Genomic DNA, 6967 nt, shown 5'->3' with positions numbered 1-6967 from the left:
AAGGTGAACCCACCCTCCCGCTGACCGATAGCCACTGCATCAGGCACAGCATTGCAGCCAACGAGACTGAAAAGCAGCCCACCTTATCTGTGCAGCCACAGTAACTGGCCCCACAAAACCAGAACTGCAGATGGAGCCCACACAGAATAGCTCTGGTGACAGAGGCGAGTGTACTGCTGCGCCTAATAGGGCACCTTCTCCAATTTCAGAAAATGAAAACAACTCACCTAACACACAGAAAGTAACACAGAGAACTGGTTAAAATTAGGACAGAGAGGAATACATTTCAAATGAAAGAATAGGAGATAATCTCAGGAAAGGAACTCAACAAAGCGGCAGTAACAAATACCTGATTAAGAATCCAAGGTAATGATCATAAAGATTGCCAAGCTCAAGAACACAACTGGATGAACACAGTGAGAATTCAACAAAGGACTAGAAAATATAACAGCTGAAGAATATAATAACCAAAATAATAAAAAAAAAACCTAGAAGGAATCAATAGTAGATTAAATGAAATAGAAAAAAAGGAATCAGTGATCTGGAAGACAGAGTAGTGGAAATCACCCAAGCTGAATAGAAAAAAAATTTTTTCTAAATATTTGAAAATGAGGATAGTTTAGGAAATTTCTAAGACATTAAGTAAGCTAATAATTGAATTATAAGGATCTCAGAAGGACAAGAAAGAAGGGGCAGAGAACTTATTTGAAGAAATAATACCTGACAACTTTCCTAAATTAGAGAAGAAAATAGATAGCTCGAGTGGTATAGAAAGCACCAAACAAGAGGAACCCGAGGAGGTCCACACTAAGGCGTGATGAGAAGACACTTTAGTCGTGTCCATGACCCTGTAGACTGTAGCCCATGCACTCCTTTGTCCATAAGATTCTCCAGGCAAGAATACTGGAGTGGGTTGCCATGGTCTCCTCCAGAGACTCTTCCTTGCCCCAGGGATCTAACCTGCATCTCCTGTGGCTCCTGCATTGTAGGCAGATTCTTTACCCCTGAGCCACTGGGGAAGTTCCCACACTAAGACACTTTATGACTAAAATATCAAAAATTTAAAGATAAAGAGACAATCTTAAATGCAGCAAGAGAAAAGCAGCCAGTTATATTATGTGCAAAGGAACTATGAATAATTTATAATATGATGAGTTTATTTTTTAGCAGAAATTTTGCAGGCCAGAAAGGAATGGCATAATATATTTAAAATCCTTGGCAGAAAAGCTATGACAAACATAGACAGCATATTAAAAAGCAGAGACATTACTTTACCAACAAAGGTCCATATACTCAAAGTTATGGATTTTCCAGTAGACATAAATGGATGTGAGAGTTGGACCATACAGAAAGCTGAGTGCCAAAGAATTGATGCTTTTGAAGTGTAGTGGTGGAAAAGACTTGAGAGTCCCTAGGATTGCAAGGAGATCAAACCAGCCAATCCTAAAGGAAATCAGTCCTGAATATTCATTGGAAGGACTGATGCTGAAGCTGAAGCTCCAATACTTTGGCCATCTGATGCAAACAACTGACACATTAGAAAAGACCCTGATGCTGGGAAAGATTGAGGGTGGGAGGAGAAGGGGATGACAGAGGATGAAATGGTTGGATGGCATCACCAACTCAACATATGTGAGTTTGAGCAAACTCTGGGAGATGGTGAAGGACAGAGAAGCCTGTCATGCTGCAGTCCATGAGGTCTCAAAGGGTCCAACACGACTGAGTGACTACACAACAACAACAAAACCATGTGACATATCTGAAAATGAAATCACCTTTATCTTTGCTTTCACAGCATAATTTTTCCCTGCAAGTGGTCTGCTTGAAAACAGGGAGTCCTCCAATGAAGGGCTTTTGTTTATATTGAGAATTACATAGTTCACAGTTTCTAAAATGTTATTTGTTACTGTTAACAAGCAGGGTTGTTGTTTGTTATTGTAGTAATATATCCATTTAACAAGAGTGCCTGGTGAATGCTTAGCAAAGTATAATAGATATCATTTCTTTACAACATCAAAGTATTATTATGCACAAAACATGCACTTAACCTAACACATAAAATTTCAGAATCCAGAGTCTAAGAGACATAGCACCTATAAGATATAAGATACTTAACAAGAATTTAATGACTGAAGGTGCAATGAAATTATACTATGAAATTCATAATTACCTTGAGAAGGCATATGGTACTTGAGAAGGCATATTGTGACTTCCCTGGTGGCTCAAACGGTAAAGCGTCTGTCTACAATGTGGGAGACCCGGGATTGATCCCTGGGTTGGGAAGATCCCCTGGAGAAGGAAATGGCAATCCACTCCAGTACTATTGCCTGGAAAGTCCATGGACAGAGGAGCCTGGTAGGCTACATTCCATGGGGTCGCAAAGAGTCGGACACGACTGAGTAACTTCACTTTCACTTTCACCTTGAGAAGGCATATTGTACTAGACATTTTCAGAGGGTTTATACCCCTGTACAGTAGAATAAAGTTAAACTTATCTACCCAAGAATCTTTACTCAAAATGATATATTTTTAAGAAAAGAAAAAGTTGAGAACTAAAAAAATATGAATAGTGATTTAGCCACATTACATTTCAAAAAATTTTCTGCTTTGAGTAGATACATTTGGTTTCATTTTTATGAATTTTTAAATTTGATTTTTTAAGACTGTTTTCTGTAGTTTAATCTTTGTGGGTAATATAAAACCCAGAGTACAAACCACACACTTAATGATGAGATTTCCTTGAAACCAAAAATGAAATTCTTGTAAAGCACAGGGCATTTTAACCTGACTTAAAAACATCTGATATTTCTGTTTTCAGCTAACTATATAGCTTTATAAACTGTTTCCAATAAGATCATATTCTATTAAGTTTAACAAGAAAAATTAATAAAACAAAACCATAATTTTAGAAACAGATGGTACTAAGTCCTTTTTTCCAGTCATGACATATAATACTAAGGTGTTTTATAATAGTAACTGAAGCAGAAAACTATAGTGATATTGTGGTTTTAAAATAATTCTTGTTTCAGTTCTATAGACATTTGAGAGACTGAGAGAGTGTCTATTATCACAATAAAAACTCAAGAGTACTGAAATTGACCCCTACATTTATACACAATTTCCTGAAATCTTATAAATCACCTGTAGTACCTTTTTCATTTCCCTCCTGAAAGACCACTGAGGAATTAAGTACAGGGTTTTAAAAATTGAAGGAATGTTTCAGCACTACAGTATTTGCACAAGCCATCAGATGCTACCCAGGTTTGGGAGACAGGCGTTTATTAAGTATTTGTTGTCTGGCCTATTTTAGGTCTTGCTGTATGGTTTGATACTTTTAAAATAATAGAAAATCATTACAGGTAATAATTGTACGAGATCTTGATTTAATTGATCAATTTGGGAATTAAACCTAAAGGGTTTTTAATTGTTGTTCTGTAGACTTTTAGAGCTTCCAGTCACCCCTGTCAGTCCCTCAGAAACAACAAAATGCATTTTGTAGCTAAAGTGAGACTATTTCCCTGTCAAAAATTGCCTGTTTTTATTATTGTAAGAATTGGTCCATTGAACTTAGTTCAGCCTCCAAGGTCTCAGCGAGAATGCTATGATTAATGAGGTGGCCATTAATGTCTGTAGATTGAACGACCAAAATCTGATTATATTAAAGTGCTTCCCAAACATTAGGGTCACATTAACAGTTTATTGAAACAAGCTGATAAAATTTAAAATGGTCATCTAATTCCCTTGGGTTCCTAATTATTGCATGATAAATCACTCTGTAGAGAAATCTATTACAATGTTCCAAATGAGAAAATGTAATTTACTGTACCATTACTAGGGTGTTTGAAGCACTTCACTTCTTTAACAGGAGGATTTTGCTAGAATGAGAAAGAAACTGTTCATATTTTTTTGAAGGGTCTGGCCTTCAATAAAACCTCTTAATGATAAATCTTCCAACTATGAATTGAGTAAGAAAAGCGATGCATTTTATGAGCCTGCATTATGTAAAAACAAATTACATTAAAGTTCCTTATGAGTCGATTACTGAAAGTTCAGCGTGAATGAGCCTTTATTGACGCTCATCTGCTCTTCAAAAGGAAATCACTGCAGAAAGCAGCTGTACCCTATGAACTAGCTGAAATGTTTCTCCACCGTGGAAGTATGGTCAAGTTCTCTCCAGAGACTAATGCCTCTGCTTTGAAAGATGATTTTCAGAGGTACAAGCGGAACAAGTGGAATCTTTGCCTGTTCAGGCTTCAGATCACATGTCAGCCCCTGAATGCAGGATTTCCATGAATGGCCCCATCGTTTCATGTATGGTTAAACAGTTGAGATCACGTCATCATCTATTTCTGGAAAAACCACTGACCAAGAGACTGGAGGAGGTGGTAAGCATTTCTGGGAATGGCTGGAAAAGTGGTGACCGACATCTTTTTGGTGTAACTGATGACAAAGTTAAAGAAAAGGCGTATATGCATGTGCAAATAATAGGAAATTATTAATCTATGCACCATTTATGGTGAAGAAATATTCTAGATTTTGATACTCTAAATTACTAGAATGATTATTCAAATTCAAAGACAAAAATGTTTCTGGGCAGCTTTCTTTGACATTCTCTTCTCCCCAACACAGAGTGGGCTTTGGACCTCACTCTCCACAGTCTGAGTTGACTGCATAAACCTATAACAAAGCACTCACCAAACTGTATCGTAATAATTCATATGTTTATGTGACCTACTAGCTCTTCAAGGACAAGTGATTATATTATGAAACGACCGTTTAATTCTCAGCACTGGACAGTAAATGTTCATGAAGTATTTGTCGAATGCATAATAAGTGAATGAATGAATTTAAAAAAATGAATGGATCTCCAAATGGTAAAATTTGCCATTTTATTTCCCCAGTATTCTGTGGCTGTTTTACACGTTTAATATGTAATCGGGATGCCTTTAAAAATTCCTCCTGTGCTTTGATTTTAAGCATACTTTTCATACCAGATACAACTGTACTGGTATCAGATCTCTTTCAGTTGCCCACATGTCCCACCAGGAGAGTTCATGGGAAGAGTTATGCTTGGTGTTAGTACATCCAGTACATTTTAGAAACTCAGAAGACAGAGTGATTTCAGAGTGGGCTCTGTGTTTAGGTGGCTGGGTAGGAGGCTGAGAGAGAGCTCCCGGTGCCTAGAGTAGGGGTCACACTTGTGGTTAGGTCAGCCTGTGCTCAGCCCCTGAGAAAGTGGGGTTATTGGAAAGGCGGGTTGGGCCACCTGGAAAATTGTGACAACAAACCCTCAAATTACCGCTGGCTTTTTAAATGTCCCCAGAAAAGTTCAGGTATGTTTATCACATTTTTTCACTCAATTCATAGTTGGGAAACTCTTTTTAAAGAGTTTTTCAAGTGTCCACAGGCACCTTGGTAATCCTGCTTTCAGTATCTTGATTTGAGGAAAGGACTATGAGAAATGATAATACATGGAGCAGAGAGAAATCTAAGAGCTATCTTAGATATAAATGGGTGAATCATATGGATGCCTTCAATCAAGTATCAGACACTTTCATTTTCTATAACAAAAATTTTTATAAGAATAAAATGTACCATATTGAATTTCAGAAGTTAAATGTTTCTGTGGTTCAAGGTTTACAGAACTGATAATGCAACTAGCAAAAGAGTGTGCAGTATTTTAAAAAAAATTGCATCATTTTCTTTACCTCAAAGAAATACATTCTTTGATATAATCTATTTGAAACATTATTTTCATTTAGTGGCTAGAATCTCCCTCCTCCCCATATATTAGACCTTAAACTATCATAATCTTCTGTTTTAATTCTGTTGTTGACAAATATAGAGTACGCATTTTTTGATAACCACAACTTACTTGTTATTTCCCTCGAGTCTTTACTCAAATTTCTTATCTGAAACTCTTTTTAACCAAAATACCTAAAATATCATTTTTCCATCACCATGGATCCTGATCCTTTTTTAAAAAGTCTTCAGAACACTGGATATATTAACATGTTATATATTTTTTCAGCTCATTGTCTATTTTCTTTCACTTAAATTTAAGCTCCATAAAAATAGAAACTTTATTTTTTATTCATACATAAAACCTCAGTGCCTGGAACCTAGGTGCTCATATAACATTATACGTGCTTAATAAATATTTGTTGAATAAAACATGTAGAGGGAACAGACTGTATTCATTATAAGGGTATCTTCTGTTTGCAGAAGAGCACATTGGTTATTAAAACTGGAATTCAGAATGCACATGGGGGTGTAGTGATCCAATCTGGATTTTCAAAAGCTCACTTTGACATCACAGACAGAAAGTGAAAGTGAAAGTCGTTCAGTCATGTCCGACTCTTTGTGACCCCATGGACTATATAGTCCATGGAATTCTCCAGGCCAGAATACTGGAGTGGGTAGCTTTTCCTTTCTCCAGGGAATCTTCCCAACCCAGGGACTGAACCCAGGTCTCCTGCATTGCAGGCAGATTCTTTACCAGCTGAGCCACAAGGGAAGCCCAAGAACACTGGAGTGTGTAGACTATCCCTTCTCAGCAGATCTTCCTGACCAAGGAATCTGGGTCAGGGGGTCTCCTATATTGCAGGCAGATTCTTTATCAATTGAGCTACGAGGGAAGCCAAAGGGTCAGAAACAGTTGCCGAAATCTGGGATTGAACCAGGGACCTTGAGATCTTCAATCTAACACTCTCCCAACTGAGTTATTTCAGCCACCCATCACATATCCGTTACATAGAGGATGATTCATTTTTACATCAGTTTTAAGGAGCAACCATTTTTAACGAACTTGAATTACATCATTTCTGATGGGCTTTCAGTATTGAGTTGAAATGAGTATTAATTAAGCATCAAGAAGGAAAAAAGGAAACAAGGGTCCTGGGTTATCCAAAAATTGGATTTCTTTTTCTTAAGTAATTAGACAACAACTTGACTGGGTGGAATTTCA

The 6967-nt window shown here is 37.1% G+C and overlaps 1 non-coding gene across 1 annotated transcript; it reads right to left on the bottom strand.

Annotated features, from left to right (window-relative positions):
* Positions 1–6659: 6659 nt before the first annotated feature.
* On the bottom strand, positions 6660–6732 carry TRNAF-GAA (transfer RNA phenylalanine (anticodon GAA)). Its single transcript has one exon. It is a non-coding gene; the product is annotated as a tRNA-Phe (tRNA).
* Positions 6733–6967: the final 235 nt, after the last annotated feature.

The sequence above is a fragment of the Bubalus kerabau genome, chromosome 14 (assembly GCF_029407905.1).
Source record: "Bubalus kerabau isolate K-KA32 ecotype Philippines breed swamp buffalo chromosome 14, PCC_UOA_SB_1v2, whole genome shotgun sequence".
Taxonomy (NCBI): Eukaryota; Metazoa; Chordata; class Mammalia; order Artiodactyla; family Bovidae; genus Bubalus; species Bubalus kerabau.
Note: the sequence above shows the minus strand (reverse complement) of the source record. Positions and strands in the feature narration are given on the sequence as shown.